The sequence below is a fragment of the Pseudophryne corroboree genome, chromosome 9 (assembly GCF_028390025.1).
Source record: "Pseudophryne corroboree isolate aPseCor3 chromosome 9, aPseCor3.hap2, whole genome shotgun sequence".
Classification (NCBI taxonomy): Eukaryota; Metazoa; Chordata; class Amphibia; order Anura; family Myobatrachidae; genus Pseudophryne; species Pseudophryne corroboree.
The window spans coordinates 172538140-172564775 of record NC_086452.1 but is presented as its reverse complement, the minus strand read 5'-3'; the positions used below and the strand labels follow the sequence as shown (position 1 = coordinate 172564775).

Sequence of the window (26636 nt, the reverse complement as noted above, 5' to 3'; positions counted from 1 at the left end):
TCAGTCCAGTGGTTGTGTCATGTGCTGCATCAGTCCAGTTACAGGGGTAGTGTCCTCTGCTGCCATATGTCCAGTGCTGCTGTATAAGTCCAGTTCAGTGGTGCTGTGTTGTGCTGCATCAGTCCAGTGGTGGTGTCATGTGCTGCATCAGTCCAGGTACAGTGGTGGTGTCCTCTGCTGCCATATGTCCAGTGCTGCTGTATAAGTCCAGTCTATTGCAGTGGTGCTGTGTTGTCCTGCATCAGATCAGTGGTGGTGTCCATGTGCTGCTGTATAAGTCCAGTGGTACTGCCGTATTGCTACGTCCCTGTGCTGCTTTATAAGTCCAGTGGTACTGCCGTATTGCTGTATAAGTCCAGTGGTACTGCCGCATTGCTACATCCATTGCAACTGTATAAGTCAAGTTCAGTGGTGCTGTGTTGTGCTGCATCAGTCCAGTGGTGGTGTCATGTGCTACATTAGTCCAGTCACAGTGGTGGTGTCCTCTGCTGCCATATGTCCAGTGCTGCTGTATAAATCTAGTATATTGCAGTGGTGCTGTGTTGTCCTGCATCAGTCCAGTGGTGGTATCCCTGTGCTGCTGTATAAGTCCAGTGGTACTGCCGTATATGTCCAGTGATACTGCTGTATAAGTCCAGTGATACTGCCGTATATGTCCAGTGGTACTGCCGTATAAATCCAGTGATACTGCCGTATATGTCTAGTGGTACTGTCATATAATTCCAGTGATACTGCAATATAATTCCAGGGATATTGCCGTATAAATCCAGAGATACTGCCGTATAATTCCATTGGTACTGGCGTATAAGTTCAGTGGTACTGCCATATAATTCCAGTGGTACTGCCGTACAATTCCAGTGATACTGCCGTATATGTCCAGTGGTACTACCGTATAAATCCAGTGGTACTGGCATATAAATTAGAAGATGTGTGGCGGGCACTTTTCATTTTTTGTGTTTTGGTTTTGGTTCTAATTCCCCGCTCGTGTTTTGGTTTTATATAGGTTTTGCTAAAACCACCCTTTCGTGTTTTGGTTTTGGTTTTGGATCTGGGTGATTTTTAAAAAAATAAATAAAGCTGATAATATTAATTTCCACTAATTTCCAGTCTATTCTGAACACCTCACACCCAATATTGTTTTTAGACCAAAAGGTTGCACCAAGGTGGCTGTATGACTAAGCAAAGCGACACAAGTGTGCGGCCCAAACACTAGAGATGAGCGCCTGAAATTTTTCGGGTTTTGTGTTTTGGTTTTGGGTTCGGTTCCGCGGCCGTGTTTTGGGTTCGAACGCGTTTTGGCAAAACCTCACCGAATTATTTTTGTCGGATTCGGGTGTGTTTTGGATTCGGGTGTTTTTTTCCAAAAACACTAAAAAACAGCTTAAATCATAGAATTTGGGGGTCATTTTGATCCCAAAGTATTATTAACCTCAAAAACCATAATTTACACTCATTTTCAGTCTATTCTGAATACCTCACACCTCACAATATTATTTTTAGTCCTAAAATTTGCACCGAGGTCGCTGTGTGAGTAAGATAAGCGACCCTAGTGGCCGACACAAACACCGGGCCCATCTAGGAGTGGCACTGCAGTGTCACGCAGGATGTCCCTTCCAAAAAACCCTCCCCAAACAGCACATGACGCAAAGAAAAAAAGAGGCGCAATGAGGTAGCTGTGTGAGTAAGATTAGCGACCCTAGTGGCCGACACAAACACCGGGCCCATCTAGGAGTGGCACTGCAGTGTCACGCAGGATGGCCCTTCCAAAAAACCCTCCCCAAACAGCACATGACGCAAAGAAAAAAAGAGGCGCAATGAGGTAGCTGACTGTGTGAGTAAGATTAGCGACCCTAGTGGCCGACACAAACACCGGGCACATCTAGGAGTGGCACTGCAGTGTCACGCAGGATGTCCCTTCCAAAAAACCCTCCCCAAACAGCACATGACGCAAAGAAAAAAAGAGGCGCAATGAGGTAGCTGTGTGAGTAAGATTAGCGACCCTAGTGGCCGACACAAACACCGGGCCCATCTAGGAGTGGCACTGCAGTGTCACGCAGGATGTCCCTTCCAAAAAACCCTCCCCAATCAGCACATGATGCAAAGAAAAAGAAAAGAAAAAAGAGGTGCAAGATGGAATTATCCTTGGGCCCTCCCACCCACCCTTATGTTGTATAAACAAAACAGGACATGCACACTTTAACCAACCCATCATTTCAGTGACAGGGTCTGCCACACGACTGTGACTGATATGACGGGTTGGTTTGGACCCCCCCCAAAAAAGAAGCAATTAATCTCTCCTTGCACAAACTGGCTCTACAGAGGCAAGATGTCCACCTCATCTTCACCCTCCGATATATCACCGTGTACATCCCCCTCCTCACAGATTATCAATTCGTCCCCACTGGAATCCACCATCTCAGCTCCCTGTGTACTTTGTGGAGGCAATTGCTGCTGGTCAATGTCTCCGCGGAGGAATTGATTATAATTCATTTTAATGAACATCATCTTCTCCACATTTTCTGGATGTAACCTCGTACGCCGATTGCTGACAAGGTGAGCGGCGGCACTAAACACTCTTTCGGAGTACACACTTGTGGGAGGGCAACTTAGGTAGAATAAAGCCAGTTTGTGCAAGGGCCTCCAAATTGCCTCTTTTTCCTGCCAGTATAAGTACGGACTGTGTGACGTGCCTACTTGGATGCGGTCACTCATATAATCCTCCACCATTCTATCAATGTTGAGAGAATCATATGCAGTGACAGTAGACGACATGTCCGTAATCGTTGTCAGGTCCTTCAGTCCGGACCAGATGTCAGCATCAGCAGTCGCTCCAGACTGCCCTGCATCACCGCCAGCGGGTGGGCTCGGAATTCTGAGCCTTTTCCTCGCACCCCCAGTTGCGGGAGAATGTGAAGGAGGAGATGTTGACAGGTCGCGTTCCGCTTGACTTGACAATTTTGTCACCAGCAGGTCTTTCAACCCCAGCAGACCTGTGTCTGCCGGAAAGAGAGATCCAAGGTAGGCTTTAAATCTAGGATCGAGCACGGTGGCCAAAATGTAGTGCTCTGATTTCAACAGATTGACCACCCGTGAATCCTTGTTAAGCGAATTAAGGGCTGCATCCACAAGTCCCACATGCCTAGCGGAATCGCTCCGTGTTAGCTCCTTCTTCAATGCCTCCAGCTTCTTCTGCAAAAGCCTGATGAGGGGAATGACCTGACTCAGGCTGGCAGTGTCTGAACTGACTTCACGTGTGGCAAGTTCAAAGGGCATCAGAACCTTGCACAACGTTGAAATCATTCTCCACTGCACTTGAGACAGGTGCATTCCATCTCCTATATCGTGCTCAATTGTATAGGCTTGAATGGCCTTTTGCTGCTCCTCCAACCTCTGAAGCATATAGAGGGTTGAATTCCACCTCGTTACCACTTCTTGCTTCAGATGATGGCAGGGCAGGTTCAGTAGTTTTTGGTGGTGCTCCAGTCTTCTGTACGTGGTGCCTGTACGCCGAAAGTGTCCCGCAATTTTTCTGGCCACCGACAGCATCTCTTGCACGCCCCTGTCGTTTTTTAAAAAATTCTGCACCACCAAATTCAAGGTATGTGCAAAACATGGGACGTGCTGGAATTTGCCCATATTTAATGCACACACAATATTGCTGGCGTTGTCCGATGCCACAAATCCACAGGAGAGTCCAATTGGGGTAAGCCATTCCGCGATGATCTTCCTCAGTTGCCGTAAGAGGTTTTCAGCTGTGTGCGTATTCTGGAAAGCGGTGATACAAAGCGTAGCCTGCCTAGGAAAGAGTTGGCGTTTGCGAGATGCTGCTACTGGTGCCGCCGCTGCTGTTCTTGCGGCGGGAGTCCATACATCTACCCAGTGGGCTGTCACAGTCATATAGTCCTGACCCTGCCCTGCTCCACTTGTCCACATGTCCGTGGTTAAGTGGACATTGGGTACAACTGCATTTTTTAGGACACTGGTGAGTCTTTTTCTGACGTCCGTGTACATTCTCGGTATCGCCTGCCTAGAGAAGTGGAACCTAGATGGTATTTGGTAACGGGGGCACACTGCCTCAATAAATTGTCTAGTTCCCTGTGAACTAACGGCGGATACCGGACGCACGTCTAACACCAACATAGTTGTCAAGGACTCAGTTATCCGCTTTGCAGTAGGATGACTGCTGTGATATTTCATCTTCCTCGCAAAGGACTGTTGAACAGTCAATTGCTTACTGGAAGTAGTACAAGTGGGCTTACGACTTCCCCTCTGGGATGACCATCGACTCCCAGCGGCAACAACAGCAGCGCCAGCAGCAGTAGGCGTTACACGCAAGGATGCATCGGAGGAATCCCAGGCAGGAGAGGACTCGTCAGACTTGCCAGTGACATGGCCTGCAGGACTATTGGCATTCCTGGGGAAGGAGGAAATTGACACTGAGGGAGTTGGTGGGGTGGTTTGCGTGAGCTTGGTTACAAGAGGAAGGGATTTACTGGTCAGTGGACTGCTTCCGCTGTCACCCAAAGTTTTTGAACTTGTCACTGACTTATTATGAATGCGCTGCAGGTGACGTATAAGGGAGGATGTTCCGAGGTGGTTAACGTCCTTACCCCTACTTATTACAGCTTGACAAAGGGAACACACGGCTTGACACCTGTTGTCCGCATTTCTGGTGAAATACCTCCACACCGAAGAGCTGATTTTTTTGGTATTTTCACCTGGCATGTCAACGGCCATATTCCTCCCACGGACAACAGGTGTCTCCCCGGGTGCCTGACTTAAACAAACCACCTCACCATCAGAATCCTTCTGGTCAATTTCCTCCCCAGCGCCAGCAACACCCATATCCTCCTCATCCTGGTGTACTTCAACACTGACATCTTCAATCTGACTATCAGGAACTGGACTGCGGGTGCTCCTTCCAGCACTTGCAGGGGGCATGCAAATAGTGGAAGGCGCATGCTCTTCACGTCCAGTGTTGGGAAGGTCAGGCATCGCAACCGACACAATTGGACTCTCCTTGTGGATTTGGGATTTCAAAGAACGCACAGTTCTTTGCGGTGCTTTTGCCAGCTTGAGTCTTTTCAGTTTTCTAGCGAGAGGCTGAGTGCTTCCATCCTCATGTGAAGCTGAACCACTAGCCATGAACATAGGCCAGGGCCTCAGCCGTTCCTTGCCACTCCGTGTGGTAAATGGCATATTGGCAAGTTTACGCTTCTCCTCCGACAATTTTATTTTAGGTTTTGGAGTCCTTTTTTTTCTGATATTTGGTGTTTTGGATTTGACATGCTCTGTACTATGACATTGGGCATCGGCCTTGGCAGACGACGTTGCTGGCATTTCATCGTCTCGGCCATGACTAGTGGCAGCAGCTTCAGCACGAGGTGGAAGTGGATCTTGATCTTTCCCTAATTTTGGAACCTCAACTTTTTTGTTCTCCATATTTTATAGGCAGAACTAAAAGGCACCTCAGGTAAACAATGGAGATGGATGGATTGGATACTAGTATACAATTATGGACGGACTGCCACGGTTAGGTGGTATAAAAAAACCACGGTTAGGTGGTATATATTGTAATACAATTATGGATGGACGGACTGCCTGCCGAGTGCCGACACAGAGGTAGCCACAGCCGTGAACTACCGCACTGTACACTGGTTGATAAAGAGATAGTAGTATACTCGTAACAACTAGTATGACTGACTATGACGGTATAAAGAATGAAAAAAAAACCACGGTTAGGTGGTATATATTGTAATACAATTATGGATGGACGGACTGCCTGCCGAGTTCCGACACAGAGGTAGCCACAGCCGTGAACTACCGCACTGTACACTGGTTGATAAAGAGATAGTAGTATACTCGTAACAACTAGTATGACTGACTATGACGGTATAAAGAATGAAAAAAAAACCACGGTTAGGTGGTATATATTATAATACAATTATGGATGGACGGAGTGCCTGCCGACTGCCGACACAGAGGTAGCCACAGCCGTGAACTACCGCACTGTACACTGGTTGATAAAGAGATAGTAGTATACTCGTAACAACTAGTATGACTGACTATGACGGTATAAAGAATGAAAAAAAAACCACGGTTAGGTGGTATATATTATAATAATACAATTATGGATGGACGGACTGCCTGCCGAGTTCCGACACAGAGGTAGCCACAGCCGTGAACTACCGCACTGTACACTGGTTGATAAAGAGATAGTAGTATACTCGTAACAACTAGTATGACTGACTATGACGGTATAAAGAATGAAAAAAAAACCACGGTTAGGTGGTATATATTATAATACAATTATGGATGGACGGACTGCCTGCCGAGTGCCGACACAGAGGTAGCCACAGCCGTGAACTACCGCACTGTACACTGGTTGATAAAGAGATAGTAGTATACTCGTAACAACTAGTATGACTGACTATGACGGTATAAAGAATGAAAAAAAAACCACGGTTAGGTGGTATATATTATAATACAATTATGGATGGACGGACTGCCTGCCGACTGCCGACACAGAGGTAGCCACAGCCGTGAACTACCGCACTGTACACTGGTTGATAAAGAGATAGTAGTATACTCGTAACAACTAGTATGACACTATGACGGTATAAAGAATGAAAAAAAAACCACGGTTAGGTGGTATATATTATAATACAATTATGGATGGACGGACTGCCTGCCGACTGCCGACACAGAGGTAGCCACAGCCGTGAACTACCGCACTGTACACTGGTTGATAAAGAGATAGTAGTATACTCGTAACAACTAGTATGACACTATGACGGTATAAAGAATGAAAAAAAAACCACGGTTAGGTGGTATATATTATAATAATACAATTATGGATGGACGGACTGCCTGCCGACTGCCGACACAGAGGTAGCCACAGCCGTGAACTACCGCACTGTACACTGGTTGATAAAGAGATAGTAGTATACTCGTAACAACTAGTATGACTATGACGACGGTATAAAGAAAGAAAAAAAAATACCACGGTTAGGTGGTATATAATTATACAATTATGGATGGACGGACTGCCTGCCGAGTGCCGACTGCCGACACAGAGGTAGCCACAGCCGTGAACTACCGCACTGTACTGTGTCTGCTGCTAATATAGACTGGTTGATAAAGAGATAGTATACAACAATATACTACTATACTGGTGGTCAGGCACTGGTCACCACTAGTCACACTGGCAGTGGCACTCCTGCAGCAAAAGTGTGCACTGTTTAATTTTAAATTAATATAATATTATGTACTCCTGGCTCCTGCTATAACAACCTGCAGTGCTCCCCAGTCTCCCCCACAATTATTATAAGCTTTTATACATTGATGTGCAGCACACTGGGCTGAGCTGAGTGCACACAGACTGAGTCACACTGTGTGACTGCTGTGTATCGTTTTTTTCAGGCAGAGAACGGATATAGCAGAGAACGGATATATTAAATAAAAGTTAACTTAACAACAACTGCACTGGTCACTGTGGTAAACTCTGTCTGCACAATCTCTCTCTCTCTCTCTCTCTTCTAATCTATTCTAATGGAGAGGACGCCAGCCACGTCCTCTCCCTATCAATCTCAATGCACGTGTGAAAATGGCGGCGACGCGCGGCTCCTTATATAGAATCCGAGTCTCGCGAGAATCCGACAGCGTCATGATGACGTTCGGGCGCGCTCGGGTTAACCGAGCAAGGCGGGAAGATCCGAGTCGCTCGGACCCGTGAAAAAAAAAGTGAAGTTCGTGCGGGTTCGGATTCAAAGAAACCGAACCCGCTCATCTCTACCAAACACCTGGCCCATCTAGAAGTGGCACTGCAGTGGCAGACAGAATGGCAGATAAAAAAAAGGCCCCAAACAGCACATCATGCAAAGATGTAAAAGAGGTGCAATGAGGTAGCTGTATGACTAAGCTAAGTGACACAAACAATTGGCCCATCTATGAGTGGCACTGCAGTGTCAGACAGGATGGCACTTTAAAAAAACTAGCCCACAAACAGCACATGATGCAAATAAGAAAAAGAAGTGCACTGAGGTTGCTTTATGACTAAGCTAAGCAACAGAACCATCTGGCCCATCTAGTAGTGACATGCAGTGGCTGAATGTAGAAAGTGGCCCGTAATTTTTCAGTCCACTGACAGCAACTCCTACACGCCCCTGTCATTTTTTAGAAAATTATACAATCGGTGGACTTATATGGCAGTACCCCTGGACTAATACAGCAGTACCCCTGGATTTATACAGAAGAGTCAGACAGGATGGCACTTTAAAAAACCATGCCCCAAACAGCACATGATGCAAAGATGAAAAAGAGGTTGCTGTATGACTAAGCTAAGCGACACAAGTCTGCGGCACAAACACCTGGCCCATCTAGGAGTGGCACTGCAGTGGCAGTTATGGTGGCACTTAAAAAAACTAGGCCCTAAACAGCACATCATGCAAAGATGTAAAAGAGGTGCAATGAGGTAGCTGTATGACTAAGCTAAGCGACACAAACAATTGGCCCATCTAGGAGTGGCACTGAAGTGTCAGACAGGAGGGCAGATATAAAAAAAGGCCCCAAACAGCACATCATGCAAAAATGAAAAATAGGTGCAATGAGGTAGCTGCATGACTAAGCTAAGCAACACAAACAATTGGCCCATCTAGGAGTGGCATTGCAGTGGCAGACAGGATGGCACTTAAAAAAAAATAGTACCCAAACAGCACATCATGCCAAGAAGAAAAAGAAAGCAATGAGGTAGCTGTATGACTGAGCTAAGCGACACAAGTATATATACACGGCAGTATCACTGGAAATATACACGGCAGTATCACTGGAAATATATGGCAGTACCACTGGACATATATACGGCAGGATCACTTGACTGGACTTATACACCAGTACCACTATAATTATACGGCAGGATCACTGGCTTTATATGGCAGTACCACTGGACATATACAACAGTATCGATGTACTGGAGTTATACGCCAGTACCACTGGAATTATACGGCAAAATCACTGGAATTATACAGCAGGGTCACTGGATTTATACGGCAGTACCGCTGAACATATACGGCAGTATCAATGAACATATACGGCAGTATCACTGGACATATACGGCAGTATTACTGGACTGGATTTATATGCTAGTACCACTGGAATTATATGGCAGGATCACTGGAATTATACGGCAGGATCACTGGAATTATACGGCATTACTGCTGGACATATACGGCAGTATCAATATACAAATACGGCAGTAACACTGGACATATACAGCAGTATCACTGGACTGCACTTATAAGCCAGTACCACTGGATTTATACAGCAGGATCACTGGATTTATACACCAGTACCACTGGAATTATACGGCAGGATCACTTGAATATACGGCAGTATCACTGGACATATACGGCAGTATCAATGGACATTTACGGCAGTATCACTGGACATATACGGTAGTATCACTGGACTGGACTTATACGCCAGGATCACTGGATTTATACACCAGTACCACTGGAATTATACGGCAGGATCACTTGAATATACGGCAGTATCAATGGACATTTACGGCAGTATCACTGGACATATACGGTAGTATCACTGGACTGGACTTATACGCCAGTATCACTGGCATTATACGGCAGGATCACTGGATTTATACGTCAGTATCACTGGAATTATACGGCAGGATCACTGGATTTATACGGCAGTACCGCTGGACATATACGGCAGTATCACTGGACATATACGGCAGTATCACTGGACATATACGGCAGTATCACTGGACTGGAGAAATACGCCAGTACCACTGGAATTATACGGCAGGATCAGTAGATTTATACATCAGTACCGCTGGACCTATACGGCAGTATCAATGGACATATACGGCAGTATCACTGGACTGGAGTTATATGCCAGTACCACTGGAATTATACGGCAGGATCATTGGATTTATTGGCCAGTACCACTGGAATTATACAGCAGGATCACTGGAATTAAATGGCAGGATCACTGGAATTATATTACAGGATCACTGGATTTGTACGGCAGTACCGCTGGACATATACTGTACCGCTGGACATATACTGTACGGCAGTATCAATGGACATATACGGCAGTATCACTGGACATATACGGCAGTATCATTGGAAATATACAGCAGCACAGGGACATCACCACTGGACTGATGCAGGACAACACAGCACCACTGTGTCAGGAATCTGCATTTTCCATCGCATCACTGCTGTGGAACTACAGGTCCCAGCAGTTCAGTTCTGTTCCAGTTCTGGTTTTCAGTCCTCTGCAGCCTGGAATGCTTCAGCTAACTCACAGCTGATCTGGACACCTAATCCAGCTAGTATCTCTGCCTGCAGTTTGTGTCCAATCACTGCTGGGCAGGAGGTATAACTTCCAGTTTGTGGCTCTCTCACATTGCCTTGGACAACACGTCACATCCCGTGAACAGGTGGCTCCTGTTTGCAATCCTCTGTCTTCAGAGATTTCCTTGTGTGTTAGACCTGTGGAACAACAGGTCCCAGCCGTTCCAGGTTCCAGCAGTTCCGGTGTTCCTGTGGAACTACAAGTTCCAGCAATCACTCCAGCTCTCCTGCTACATTCGGTGTGTCAAGTCTCCAGTGGTTCCCTGTGTTCCAGTCTCCAGTGGTTCCCTGTGTTCCAGCCTCCAGTGGTTCCCTGTGTTCCAGCCTCCAGTGGTTCCCTGTGTTCCAGCCTCCAGTGGTTCCCTGTGTTCCAGCCTCCAGTGGTTCCCTGTGTTCCAGTCTCCAGATCCCTTGTGTTCCTGGATATTCTCCTGTACCTGTTACTTCCGTGGAACTACAAGTACCAGCACCAGCAATACCTTTCTGGCTTCACACCTTCTACATCTGCAGTGTGCTCCAGCCTACAGCAGTAGAGACTCCCTCTCCAGGTGCATTCCGTCATCTCACCTGTGATTCAGCCTGCATGCTGATTGTGCACTTCCAACAGCACAGTGAACATCACCATCCAGTCTCCTGCATTTCTACCTGGTTTGCTACCATCATTTCACCTCTGCTGGCTCCACGTCTTAATTACTCTGGTTCCATTTCTGCATTACAAACTCTGCCATAGACTTTCAGTTTCAAACCATACTATTCCATTGCCATTACCATTGCCGTTACCATTGTCATTTCCATTGCATTCGTTTGTTTACTTTCTGCTGCATTATTATCTGGACTTTTCTGTTATTAATAAATCTACATTGTGCACATGCGCAGAAACCCAGTACTGCCTCCTCACTTCATTCTTCCATCCTACCTCCACTGACCCACTAGCGCCCCCTCCGGGGACACAAACCAGACCGAACCTGACAGTTTGTCCAAGGCCCATGGACTCGGATGGTGGTCAGAATGTGGGGTCAGGGGCCTTACAAAATCTGGTCTCCCGTTTGGATGGCTATGAGGCAGCACAACAACAAGTGATCCTGTTTCTGCAGGGAATGTCTACCCGTTTGGATACCTTGCAGCAATCCCTTCCAAGTTCTGCTGATCTTCCTGTTCCAGTTCAAGTCACTCCTGTTCCAGTTATTCCAACTTCCTCTGCACAATTCGTTCCTGTAGGTGGACCTCGCTCAAGTCAGCCCTATGGTACACCCTTCACAACTGATTCTACTGAGAGGGCGACTTCCTCCTTTGCAAATTTCAGGACTCCTCTGTCTTCTGCTGTAAAACCTGAACTTATAAACACTCTTTGTTATTTATTGGAACAACTTCAAAGTCTGCTATCAAGAATCATTCCAATCATACCAGAAATCCTAGGTGGTGCTTTAAATACAGTGAAGAGTCCTGCTCAATGTATTGAGACTAGTGCGACCTCCGTGTCAAGCTTCCTACAAACTCAAGTCTCTCCTCCTATGCAGAGAGAGGGCAGATTCCAGAGCTATCCGCGCTCCAAACTCACGGAAGCTGAACGCCGCCATCGCAGGCAGCTTCACCTCTGCTTTTACTGTGGGAGTTCTAGTCATCTTATTAAGGACTGTTCCTTCCGCAACTCAAAAGTTGGTGACAGGTCCCAGCATCACAGTGTTTTCACCTACAAACCTTCCAACGTATCCTCTACAGTTTCAAGTTCCTTTACCCCGGACAGGAGTGTCCAAAAAGTCTACGATTGGGGTCCTGTGACAAATAGACCCAATCCCAAGTTCAGAAATCAACAGAGACTATCTATGTTACCCATAACTAAAGTAGTTTCTGTGCCCACAGCCCGAGAAGGGGCGTCTGTGCCCACAGCCCGAGAAGGGGCGTCTGTGCCCACAGCCCGAGAAGGGGCGTCTGTGCCCACAGCCCGAGAAGGGGCGTCTGTGCCCACAGCCCGAGAAGGGGCGTCTGTGCCCACAGCCCGAGAAGGGGCGTCTGTGCCTACAGCCCGAGAAGGGGCGTCTGTGCCTACAGCCCAAGAAGGGGCGTCTGTGCCTACAGCCCGAGAAGGGGCATCCGTGCCTACAGCCCGAGAAGGGGCATCCGTGCCTACAGCCCGAGAAGGGGCGTCTGTGCCTACAGCCCGAGAAGGGGCGTCTGTGCCTACAGCCCGAGAAGGGGCATCCGTGCCTACAGCCCGAGAAGGGGCATCTGTGTCTACAGCCCCAGGTGGGGCATCTGATGTTCAGGTTCCAGAAGTGGCATCCGGGCATGCAGCTCAAAGAAGTGTGTCTGATCTATTAACCCCAGGAGGGGTCTTTGGAGTTTCAGCCTCAAGTGAGGAATCCAGGGCCAAGATCCCAGGAGGAATTCTTAAAGCCACAGATACAGACATGAACTTTTGTTTGCCAACTTCAGAGAGTGCTACCAGCTCAGTACCACTCCAAGAAGAATCATCAGAACATCCGGATTCTGTCTATACAGAGTCAAGTGTCACTGGACCTAATCCGGTTCCAGCCGGTTCAAGCTTATCTGGACCCAATCCGGTCCCATCCGTCTGTCCAGATCAGCCTCCTCTGGTTCCAGCCAGCCTGAGTAGCTCTGTTTCCAATGCTGAGCTACCTCCTTCGGTTCCAGCCGATTCCCGCATCCTCGGATCAAATCCGGTCCTATCCGTCATTCCGAGGACTCCTTCGGTTCCAGCCGATCCCAGTCTCTTCATATCAAATCCGGTTCCAGCCGGTTCAAGCTTATCTGGACCCAATCCGGTCCCATCCGTCTGTCCAGATCAGCCTCCTCTGGTTCCAGCCAGCCTGAGTAGCTCTGTTTCCAATGCTGAGCTACCTTCGTCGGTTCCTGCCGATTCCAGTTCCTCTGAACCCGGTGTGGTTCTCTCCAGTGTTTCAAGTAAGCAACTCCTGTCGCTATGTCCAGAGTCTACAGTTCTTGCAGATATTGCAGTTGCCTCAACCCAGATGGAGGCTTTACGCATCTCACCCCAAGATGAAGCTTCTAGCGTTCTGTCAACCTCAGCAGAGAATTCCCGTCAGTCAATCCAGGAGATGACGTCCTCTCTCCACCCTCGAGCATTTCAAGTTGATTCTACTCCTGCTTCTGAATGCTTATTTCAGTCCTCAACTCTCAAGTGTCCTACATTGTCTTCCGAGACTTCAACTGACATTCAGCCTTCCAAGTGTCCACCAGATACAAAAGCTCCAGTCTACTTTGATGGTGACTATGCTCAGTTTCGTGCAGTGGCGAGCCAATACCTCGCTTTTACTGAGTCTGAACCTTCAGTGACTATTTCTCCAGCCAATGCAATCAGATACTTCCTCCTGTTCTTCAAAGGTAAAGCATTGGACTGGGCGAATCCTCTCATTGAATCTAAAGATCCGCTACTGAGTGATCTTCCCGCTTTCTGCGAAGCCGTAAAACAGGAGTTTGCTCCAAAGTTTATGCAGTCAAAGTCATCTGGGCATTCCGGCCAATTTGTCAACAGTTTGTCTACTGCTAAATCCTCTCCAACATCTCTGTCTGTGCAAGATCAGGATACATTAGACCAAGCTATTAAAAATTTCCAAGCTGCAAAGTCAAGACAACGTTCTCAGACTTTAGATTTGAAAGTTGCATATACTTCCATGCCTCCATCCTACAGCAACACTTCTGAAAGTATTGACTCCCCAGATTCAACATCTGCTCAGTCTTCTGATCAGTCTTCCAGTTCTCAGTTTTTCGACTCAACTCCTTCCAAACACGAACAGGTTCTGTTGAATCAACGTATCAGAGATTTCAAGAATTACAAGAATTGGAGAGCTCAAAAACCAGCTCAAAGTCTACCATCTGTTGATGTAAGTGTTGGCTATGCTGCCGTAAACCCTAGTCCTGGTGTCTCATATAGCTTCAAATTCACTGGTCCACAGATTGTCTCAGATTCTGTTGTTCCTAAACAAAAGGCTCCCATGACCACACTAGACCTGGACCCTGACTCTGAAAGTGAGTTTGTTGATGAAGACTCAAGTTACATTATGGGAGGTTCTATCCTTCCTAGCTATGCCTTTTCCCAGGAAGTAAATTCTGTCTCAAATGACCCTGAATGGTCTACTTGTTCTGACGAGGAAAATCTGTCTTCTGAAGATGAAAGTTGGGAAGACTTTTGAGGACCTCTGCTTTTGTGTTTTCCTAAGTTCTTTTTCAAGGTTCCTCCAAGTTCCAGCGTGGGTGTTCGGTGCCCACCCATAAAAGAGGGGGGTACTGTCAGGAATCTGCATTTTCCATCGCATCACTGCTGTGGAACTACAGGTCCCAGCAGTTCAGTTCTGTTCCAGTTCTGGTTTTCAGTCCTCTGCAGCCTGGAATGCTTCAGCTAACTCACAGCTGATCTGGACACCTAATCCAGCTAGTATCTCTGCCTGCAGTTTGTGTCCAATCACTGCTGGGCAGGAGGTATAACTTCCAGTTTGTGGCTCTCTCACATTGCCTTGGACAACACGTCACATCCCGTGAACAGGTGGCTCCTGTTTGCAATCCTCTGTCTTCAGAGATTTCCTTGTGTGTTAGACCTGTGGAACAACAGGTCCCAGCCGTTCCAGGTTCCAGCAGTTCCGGTGTTCCTGTGGAACTACAAGTTCCAGCAATCACTCCAGCTCTCCTGCTACATTCGGTGTGTCAAGTCTCCAGTGGTTCCCTGTGTTCCAGTCTCCAGTGGTTCCCTGTGTTCCAGCCTCCAGTGGTTCCCTGTGTTCCAGCCTCCAGTGGTTCCCTGTGTTCCAGCCTCCAGTGGTTCCCTGTGTTCCAGTCTCCAGATCCCTTGTGTTCCTGGATATTCTCCTGTACCTGTTACTTCCGTGGAACTACAAGTACCAGCACCAGCAATACCTTTCTGGCTTCACACCTTCTACATCTGCAGTGTGCTCCAGCCTACAGCAGTAGAGACTCCCTCTCCAGGTGCATTCCGTCATCTCACCTGTGATTCAGCCTGCATGCTGATTGTGCACTTCCAACAGCACAGTGAACATCACCATCCAGTCTCCTGCATTTCTACCTGGTTTGCTACCATCATTTCACCTCTGCTGGCTCCACGTCTTAATTACTCTGGTTCCATTTCTGCATTACAAACTCTGCCATAGACTTTCAGTTTCAAACCATACTATTCCATTGCCATTACCATTGCCGTTACCATTGTCATTTCCATTGCATTCGTTTGTTTACTTTCTGCTGCATTATTATCTGGACTTTTCTGTTATTAATAAATCTACATTGTGCACATGCGCAGAAACCCAGTACTGCCTCCTCACTTCATTCTTCCATCCTACCTCCACTGACCCACTAGCGCCCCCTCCGGGGACACAAACCAGACCGAACCTGACACACTGCAATGGACTGGACTTATACAGCAGCACTGGACATATGGCAGCAGAGGACACCACCACTGTGACTGGACTAATGCAGCACAAGACAACACCACTGGACTGATGCAGCACAATACATCACCAATGGACTGGACTTATACAGCAGCACTGGACGTATGGCAGCAGAGGACACAACCACTGTGACTGGACGGATGCAGCACAAGACACCACCACTGGACTGATGCAGCACAACATAGCACCACTGGACTGGTCTTATACAGCAGCACTGGACATATGGCAGCAGAGGACACAACCACTGTGACTGAACAGATGCAGCACAAGACACTACCACTGAGGACACTAAGGACGGAGACATGTCCTCTCTCTACACTCGACAATGCCGGAGTGAAAATGGCGGGGAAGCGCGGCTCCTTATATGGAATAAAAACCCAGCGAGAATCCGACAGCGGTATGATGACGTTTTACCTCGTTCTGGTTTCTGAGTCAGGCGGGAAACCCGAGCCGAGCTTGGATCCGGGCTTGAGTAGTGAAGTTCAAGTGGGTTCGGTTCTCTGAGAACCGAACCCGCTCATCTCTAGTATAAATCTAGTCCAGTGATACTGCCGTATAAGTCCAGTGATACTGGCGTATAAATCCAGTGATACCGCCGTATATGTCCAGTGATACTGCCGTATAAATCCAGTGGTACTGGCGTATAAATCCAATCCAGTGGTACTGCCGTATAAGTCCAGTCCAGTGGTGCTGCCATATAAGTTGAGTGGTACTGTCCTGTGCTGTATATTATTTACTCCAAATAAAGGGGTTATTAATATTTAATCCAAATAGTTTTTACAGGGTTTGCCCTGTGTGGTGTAGAGGTATGCTCTCCTTTTCTGCATTTTGTTATATAACTCTAGAACAATAATGGAGAACAAAAATTTGGAGGATAAAATAGAGAAAGATCAAGATCCACTTCCTCGTACTGCTGCCGCTGCTGTTGTTTCTGCTGGGAGTCGATCGTCATCTCAGAGGGGAAGTCAGAAGAACACTTGTACTACTTCAACTAAGCAAATGACTGTCTAACAGTCCTTTGCGAGGAAGATGAAATATGACAGTCATCCTGTTGCAAAGCAGATAACTGAGGCCTTGACAGCTCTGTTGTTGTTAGACGTGCATCTGGTATCCGCCATTAGCGCAGTGGGACTGCAGTGCCAACCCTAGATGGGCCAGGTGTTTGTGCCACACACTTGTGTCGCTTAGCTTAGCCATACAGCTACCTCATTGCACCTCTTTTACTTCTTTGCATGATGTGCTGTTTGGGGACTACTTTTTTTAAATGCCATCCTGTCTGCCATTGCAGTGCCACTCCTAGATGGGCCAGGTGTTTGTGCGGCACACTTGTGTCGCTTTGCCATCCAGCAACCTTGGTGCACCTCTTTTTCTTCTTTGCATGATGTGCTGTTTGGGGCCTTTTTTTTTTAAATATCTGCCATCCCGTCTGCCACTGCAGTGCACTCCTAGATGGGCCAGGTGTTTGTGCCGCATACTTGTGTCGCTTGGCTTAGTCATACAGCCACCTCATTGCAATTCTTTTTCTTTTTTTGCATGATGTGCTGTTTGGGGCCTATTTTTTAAATCTGCCATCCTGTCTGCCACTGCAGTGCCACTCCTAGATGGCCCAGGTGTTTTTGCCGCACACTTGTGTCGCTTAGCTTAGTCATACAGCCACCTCATTGCAATTCTTTTTCTTTTTTTGCATGATGTTCTGTTTGGGGCCTATTTTTGAAATCTGCCATCCTGCCTGCCACTGCAGTGCCACTCCTAGATGGGCCAGGTGTTTGGGCCGGACACTTGTGTCGCTTTACTTAGTCATAAAGCCACCTCGGTGCAACCTTTTGGCCTAAAAACAATATTGTGAGGTGTTCAGAATAGACTGGAAATGAGTGGAAATGAATGGTATTGGTTAATGAAAGGTTAATAATACTGTAGTACACTGGTGTTTCTGTAATGGGTGCAGTGTGTGCGGTGCACACGGACTCCTGAGTCCAGAGGGGGCCCCCACCGCACACACTGCACCAATTTTTAAAATACTCACCCCTCCAGAGTCTAGCGCTGGCATCCGCATCGTTGTGAAAACACAGTGAAAATGGCTCAGCGGCCATTTTCACGGTGTTTTGCGCATGCGCAGTAGAGAAATCTCAGGGAGAATGGCCGCCGCGCATTTTCCCTGAGATCTCTGCATGTGCAGTAGAGTCTGAGCCCTCTAGTGCTCAGACTCTACAGCGCTCCGAGCAGAGAGGAGGGGGCCCGAACGGAGGAGGCTGAACACGGGCCTCCTCCTCTATTAATGCGCCCCAGCCGTAGTATCAAAATTACCTCCACATTCTGTAATTTTAGCTGTTTTTATGTTTTTTCAAAAATCATCCAGATCCAAAATCAAAACCGAAAAGGGTGATTTTGGCAAAACCAATCCAGATCCAAAACAGGAGCATGGAACCAGAACCAAAACCAAAACACAAAACACGAAAAGTGCCCGCCGCACATCTCTAGTTGGAAGGTATGCACAATCTAAACACCCCGTTTGCCTGGGCCCTCCTGTTTTATGTGCCCCAGGCACCCCCAAGGCTGAATCTGGCCCTGATCTCTTCACTCCATTAAAGACATCAGATGCTCCTCCCACATCTTTATAACAGTATCATTGTATCTGATGAGGGTAAAGTGCAGTTATTTCAGCTAATGTGAGAATACAGGTTTTGAAGCTACCAACATGAATAGTGCATTTGTGGAGAACACACCTGAACATCTCCTAGCTGCTGTCATCTCCCCTAAACCTGCTGCAAATGAGTAAAAGCAGAGCCCCTGTCCCAGTGACTCACCAATGGTACGTCCTAGCGAATAAAGATTCCATACTGATGCAAATTGTAGAAATAAGCAATCTGTATATTTGGTGCAGACCGAAAGTAATAATAATTATTATTAATATTACATTTTATTTATAAGGCGCCACAAGTGTTTCGCAGCGCCGTACATAGGACAGTACAGGGAGACAAGACTTAGCATTACAGTAAATAAATAACAAAAATGGAGTACAGGTAACAAAGAGCATCACAATTCTCAATACATAGGGGGTCATTCCGAGTTGATCGCAGCCAGCAACTTTTTGCTGCTGGTGCGATCAACTAATCCACACCTATGAGAGGGGGGGGGGTGTATTTTAGCTTAGCAGGGCTGCGATCGCTTGTGCAGCCCTGCTAAGCTAAACAAAGTTCCCAGCAACCTAGGAGTAAGGCTGGATCTATGTGCGTCTGATCCAGCGATGTTCCTCCCGGCTTTGATGTCAGACATCTGCCCTCCGTTTGCCTGGGCACGCCTGCATTTTCCTTTCCAGTTCCACTCCCCGAAAACGAAGGGGTGCAGCACGGGCAAAATCTTGAACTCGAGCATGGGAAGCAGTGACCAGGGCAGAGGAGAAGCGACAGTCATTGGCTGACTATACGGGGCTGGAGGGAGGGAGATGGCCTTGTATGTGATGGTGAGGAGTTTGAAGTGCAGAATTTGTTGAAGGGGAGAGGCAGATGTGGATCGGTTGGAGAGGAAGATTAGCCTAGCTGTGGAGTTGAGGACAGATTGCAGGGGAGCAATTGGGCCCCATAAACACTACATTCCTTAGTCCTTCAGGATACTGTCTTATATTTTTTCTCATTCTACTGATCAAATTGCTCTTCAGTATTTGTTTCTCTGGATCCACAAGGCTCATTTAAATGTCCTCTGCTCTTCTCTTGTAGACAACTTTTCTTGAATGAATAGGCTGCAATGGATAACAGTATAATCTTTATGTGGATAGTACCCAAATGTGTGATACTCTATTGGTGCATACACACGGTGCAATTCTGCCTAAAGGCCTATTTTGAATTTGCGATTACCCTTGAACTCCCCGGAGCCCAGAACCACCGATATTGACTATACACACGGTGCAATTTTGGCTATGTACAATTTTTTACTATATACAGTACAATTTTGACTATACTAGAAACAAGATTGTACACTTTCTAGTCAAAAGGCGCGATATGTGCTATGTTTTCTACCGATATGGACTACAGTATATTGTCCATATCGGTATTTCAACTCGTACCATGTGTATGCACCTTTAGGATCTCTAACCATTTGTGTTATCTGTAGTTGCCAAATTTCTATAGAATAAGCTAAACAGTAAAATGAATTATGCCAGCACACTGACGTGTGCAAGTGCACGTGGAAACAAACATGCATTGTACATGCCTCTCCCAAAAACTCCAGGACAAAAAAAACCCACGTCTGCCATTACCACGCCCACTTTTCTCCAAACCATATTCCCTTCAACACACTCTCATGATAATGATTCCTTCACATATAGTACAGCTCCCTAAAGCCATGTCCACATGGCTCCACCCATGGCCATACCCACCTGTTTCACAATCCAAATCCCCTTCAAAACACACTCTCCTATCCACAACCTGATTGGCTGGGGTCTCCCTTATAATGACAAGACTCACACGGGTGCCAGTTATTCACGTAGAGGAAATGTATGTGTTAACACATACACTTCCTCAGTCCATTTTGGATCGAGTGTTCAGTTTATTTTATTTTTTACCTCTTGCATGCCTACTTGGAATGAAGAAAACCTAATCTACACTTTGAATAGGTGAGTATGGATTTTTTTCACAGTTATCGTGGATGCTGCTGGACAAGAGGACTGAATGGCCACAGGGATTGTGGGTGAGTATGTGTGAATGTGTAAGAGTGTATATTAAAGTTCTACTTTCATGGTGTGTGTCTTGTGGGTTTTTTATATTTATTTTACATGGGGACTATAGATTCCAGTGAGCACTTAATACCATGCCTGCTGGTGCTTCTGGTTTCACCAAGTACATACCAGCATGCGGAGGAGTCTTGCTGGGACCTGTAATCCCTCCTGTAAAAGACAGTATTTTTTACAAACAAAAATTCACTGATGGACTATCAACTAAATACCCACAGTCTAGTGGTGTCAGGCAAAGCCCCGGGCTTCAGCCCTGGCCTTGGGTGCACTGAAGGGGTAGGACCCCTTTATTGGGGGATCCCCGCTTCCCCAGGACACCTCGGCCAGGGCTAACTAGTTGGGGATGGTTAATGCAACAGCCACGGGGACCAATATAAGCATGTCCCCTGGCTGTGGCATTACCTTCCTGGCTAGTGGAACCCTGGTTTTATAAACACAGGGAACCCCTACATCTTTTTTCCCATTATCTTTAAAGCAGGACCGGTCCAAAAGCCTGGTGCTGCTTCTTAAAATGCAGGGGAGTCCAATGCAATTTTTTCCCTGTATTTTTTGAACTAGGACCCCTGTGCTGGTTATACTTGGGGAGTGGGGGGAGCCTTTTTTCTAATTTTTTGATCCTTTATTAACATTTAAATAGAGAAGCACTGTACAGATCTCACTGATCTGTGCATGCTTCATATTCGGGAGTGTTTGGCTGCCGACAAACACGGCAGCCAAACATGAATACATACACCATCGGAAAGCATGATTGACCGATTGACTAAAACACGGGAGCATAATAAATTTCTGTGTTTTCGTTCTGATCAATCTCACCCATGTTTACTCTTGGGCAAAGACGAGTGAGACGTGATTCTTAGTAAATTTAGCCCTTATAGGCCCTCATTCCGAGTTGTTCGCTCGCTAGCTGCTTTTAGCAGCATTGCACACGCTAGGCCGCTGCCCTCTGGGAGTGTATCTTAGCATAGCAGAATTGCGAACGAAAGATTAGCAGAACTGCTAATAAATAATTCTTTGCAGTTTCTGAGTAGCTCCAGACCTACTCACAGATTGCTATCAGCTCAGTCCGTTTAGTTCCTGGTTTGACGTCACAAACATGCCCTGCGTTCGGTCAGCCACTCCCCCGTTTCTCCAGACACTCCCACGTTTTTCCCTGACACTCCTGCATTTTTTATCACACTCCCGGAAAACGCTCAGTTACCACCCAGAAACACCCCTTACCTGTCAATCATTCACCGATCAGCAGTGCGACTGAAAAGCGCAGCAGAATCCACAGCAAATCTGCTAAGTTTTAAGTTAAATAACTAAGCGCATGCGCCCTGCGTGCCTTGCGCATGCGCATTTTGCAACAAATCGCAGCATAGCGAAAATCGGCAACAAGCGAACAACTCGGAATGACCCCCATTATCCTATACTGCAGATTGTTTGTGAGCAGGGCTTCCTTACTTTTTTGTCTATTTCATTATTGTGTTTGTTCCTCATTGTAGAGCACTTTGGAATGTAATAATGTTAATGAATAATTATTGTGCATGCTAAATAAGAACATCTAGATCAGAGATAATTTAGTTATTGTTATAATTCATTCTACCTTGATTTGCCATAAACCTTTTTATTGGCAAACAATTGTCATCTTCTTTTCTCTTTACCTTTTCCCACAATTCTGTGCAGAACACCCAGGCCTAAAAGGGTTATCTGGACGTCAATAAAAATAATGGCCCGATCGTGTTTGCATCATTATGGATGAGAGTCAGCAGGACCTTAATGGAAGGTTAGCATCTCCTCTGTCACATCGTATTAGCAGTTCACCTCGAGAATTACATTTTCATGACAAAGAAACAAAGCTTCAACATGTTTTCTTATTACTGTAGTATGGAGGGGGGGGGAGTTCATTGTGATGTTACTATGATTCACAGGCAGAGAGGAGGAAAGCAGAGTTATAAAGAAAGACCACCTTAAAAGGAATCTAGTAATGCTACAGTATGTGGGGCGATACATTGCCATTGGCAGGTAGTTACATCTAAGCTGCTGTAGGTAAAGGATTATTTAACATATCATTTAGGCCATTCAGGACTAATATACACAAGTGCCACTTTGGTCTGTTAGTGACCTTTGGTGGTTGTATTTTGAATAGGCCTTTGCAGTACTGTTCTTGTTTTCCCCATGTAACCTGCTTTATTACTGTATAAGTGGCTTCTTCCTGCCCAGTGAAAATGTGGACAGGTTTGGTGGTTCTTCATTACTATGCTCACAGTAAGACTGATGCAGAGTGAGCACTACATCAGTTTGTATCCTTCATCTTGGGCAAGTTTACACTATACATGGTCAGAAGCAAATGCACACAATTGCACTAATACAGACTTGGGAAAATCTGCAACTTACTAACGCCTGGAGAGGCGGGACAGAGTACAGCAGACCCGATGAAACACACTTACACAGTATGCCTGTTAGGCGGGGTATATTTTACATTGGCTGCAGCGCGTATGCTGATGATGTAGAGCTGGAAGCATCTTCAGACGTGTATGACTTTACGAATGGGCAAAATATGCATTTTTTCTGTGTTCTTTTGTTACAGTAATTTAGGCCAATTTGCCAACAATTCTGCAGCAGCCCTGGTCTTCTCTGTGTATGCTAATTGCAGCACATCTAGAGCAGTAGTAAGAAATCTGTTACACTTTGGGGGTCACACTGGGTGGTTCTGTAACCTTCAAATGGGTTGCACATTACCCTTAATCTCAGTAGTAAGTTAAATAAATCCATTTAATAAAAAAAGAGACTCGCGTGTAATAAAGATATCAACAGGCCTTTTAAACAACCAAGATAAGGTCTAACAAATTTTTGAACAATGCAGGAAAGAGCTGGGTGCTGCAAGTTAAGGCTTATGGGGCCGCATGTGGTCCCAGGGTTGCATGTTGCTCGCACTAATCTAGAGCCTGCCAGACTGTCACTAACAAAACCATTCAGCCTCTATCATGTAAGCCTAGGCCTCAAGATCCAGCAAGACATGTTGTGGTTACATCCTGTCAATGTAATTCTACTAATAACAACTTACTAAATGTGTACTGACTGTGTATGGTGCAGCATTCGTTATCACGTTAAACTACATGTACAATGCACTTATTTCTTACACTTACTGGGTTTCCGCAAGAGGAATTGATGAGCCTCAGGAAAGTAACACCTTAGTACATGGCTGCCTTAACAGCATTGTAAGCCCTGGGCAACCAATACGTTCACGGCAACCAATTAAAAAAAAAATCATAACATGGACCTCCTGCAGTTCTGAGCTGTCTCTCCACATGCTTCCATACAGTGAATGGCTGTCAGCACTCTGATTGATTGGTGGGTAGCTCCAGCCATCCACCAATCAGCATACTGATAGCCATTCACTGTCTGGCTGCAGCTGGGAGGCAGGTAGATAATGCTGCCATGCTGCTCTGATTGTGTGACCAATACCCACCCTTGCTCGAATGCCCCTAGAATTGTGTGGCTTTGAGCAGCTGCCCAGTGTACCTACAGTATACATTAAGATGGCCTTGCCTTAGTAAAACTGCTACTAGGTTTTTAAGGCAGATTGAGCTCTCTTAGGGGCCTAATAATCATCATTAATGACCCATTCATTATTATTGCAATGATTATGGGAACCTCGCTCCTTCCTACAGGAAGGAGGTCCGGGGTTGCAAGGAGGGATCTGAGAGGGATCCGTCCACCGCCAACACAATGTGAGAACTTTGGCTATGTGCATGAGTGAACTCAGATCACGCATGCTCAGTTCGTCTGGATGGTCCTGGTAAGTAACACTGCTATTTCTGTAGCAGTGTTAGGGATCGTGGGGACGGTTGCTTTCCAGAGTAGGTGTCCACACATCCAAGCAATACTAAAGCTTTGGTAATTAAACATCCACCACCGCAGCTTGTGGTTGGTTGGATACTTAATTACCGGGTCAGTGAAGAGGCCCCTTATAGAGGTGAGACAAGAGAGTTTCATTGTAGATTTACAGTGATGGGAAGAGGAAATGGAATAGAAAAATCGGACTACAAGAGCAAAAAGGAGAAATCTGCAATCTACTGTATATTTGTGCTAAAATGCAATTTTAGGCAAGCCATCATTAAGACATTAGGCAATATCTATTGAGATGCACCACTTTAACTCTAATCCACTGAGGTATGCATAAAGATGCACCATCAAACAGACATCAGCTGCACCATCGGACTTCTGAGACATACTATGGTTGCTCAGAATGTCCGATGATTTGGGCTGCCAGTGTCAGTCTTCTGATGTAGACCCTGACACCAGCACTTCCCTGACACATCTACCAACTCATGCACCCACCCCTAGTCACCACCCAGAATGCTTATTAGAGCTGATGGATGTTCATGCAGTTCCTATCTGCATCTGACGCATAAGTCCATCGGGACAAATACGCAGTGCGTATGGGACACATAGATATAAGTAAAACCTCTGAATCAGACACTGCATGAGATGCTAGTGCAGTGCAGAGCGAAAGTTGTTTTATTTCTTTCGCGACAACAAGTTCCTGTTTTTGTGCTGGACAAAACGCGGCACATTTTGTGAAGACACAGGTTTATTTGGGTTCAGTATGGTATACTGGCAGCTGAGATGCCAGCCGTCAGTGTACCGACAATGGCATTCCAGCCATCAGTATGCTGGCAGCGGGGTGAGCGCAAAGAGTACCTTTGTAGGCAGGGCCTGTGCTAGGGTATTCGACGCACTCATGCAAACTAAAAATTTGCGCCTTCCCTCCCATACTTCACAAAGGAACAGCATCACAAATAGGAGTGTGGTCTCACAAGGAAGGGGTGTGGACACACAATAGTACCACCAATTCAAATTATGCCACAGTAGTGACCCTTATACACATTATGCCAAATAGTAATGCACCTTTGAACACATTATACCACACTCAGTAATGCCCCTTACACATTACGCAACACACAGTAATGCTACTTACACATTATGGATGCTCTTTACACATTATGCCATACAGTAATGCCCTTACACTTTATGCCACATCTGGCGCAGGTTGTGACCCACTGCAGCCATTCCTATTAGCTGCCAGTGTGCAAGCTTCAAAATGGCTGGGAGAAGGTGACACGGTGACTGGGAGAAAACAAAAAGGATGTGCATGTGACAAAGTGACTGGGACAGAACACACATGGGGGTGACACAGTGACTGGGACAGAACACGGGGGGGGGGGGGTGACACAGTGACAGAACACAGTGGGGGTGTTATGCAGTGACTGAGACAGAACACAGGAGTGGTGACATGATGACTGGAACAGAACATGGGGAGTGACACAGTGACTGAGACAGAACACAGGGGAGGGTGACACAGTGACAGAATACAGAGAAGGGGTGACAATGACTGGGACAGAACTCGGGGGAGGGACACACAATTCCTGGGACAGAACATGGGGGTGAGACAGTGGCTGGGACAGAACACATGGGTGGTGACAATGACTGGGACAGAACACAGGGGGGTGACAATCGCTGACACAGAATACAGAGGGGGTGACATCATGACTGGAACAGAACACAGAGGGGGGTGACATCATGACTGGAACAGAACACAGAGGGTTGGCGACAAAGTAAAAAGTCACTGTTTCCCAGAGGGTCGGCGATCCGCACCCCCTGATTACCTACAGTATGAACCCCTTGTGACCTCACCTCCCAGAATCTAATGGGTCCCACTCCTTATGTTAACCCGGCCGCTGCCCCCACATTCCCTCCCCCTGCCCAGTGACAAGAACACACAGCCGCGACCACCTGCTGGTGTTGTGGGGTTTCTGGATCTGGCACTGCACCACTGTCTCTGCCCATGGACTGTGCAGTGACACCCGCCACTGCAAGGAGCCAGTACTTCTGATGGCCGCATGGGAGAAGGGGCCGGGAGGGCGAGCGGCCATAGCAGCAGCAATGTGATGCACTGCAGAGCGAGACGGGCCGGGCAGAGCTTACTGCATTTCACTAAATGGGGGTGCTGAAGTTAGGTCCTCCCTCTATCCGCACAGCTGCCGGGGCCGCTGCCTGACATACAGGCACAGCTGCCAGCAGCAAGAGGGGGGCAGGGATGCAGAGCAGGGAAAG

The 26636-nt window shown here is 46.7% G+C and overlaps 1 long non-coding RNA gene across 1 annotated transcript in view; it reads left to right on the top strand.

The window, feature by feature from the left end:
* LOC134956854 (uncharacterized) overlaps positions 1-22315 on the top strand; it is a 108622-nt gene extending 86307 nt beyond the window's left edge. The window contains exon 3 of the long non-coding RNA XR_010186235.1: positions 22203-22315. This is a non-coding gene — a long non-coding RNA (uncharacterized LOC134956854). The remainder of the gene's footprint in view (positions 1-22202) is intronic.
* The last annotated feature ends 4321 nt before the right edge of the window (positions 22316-26636 follow it).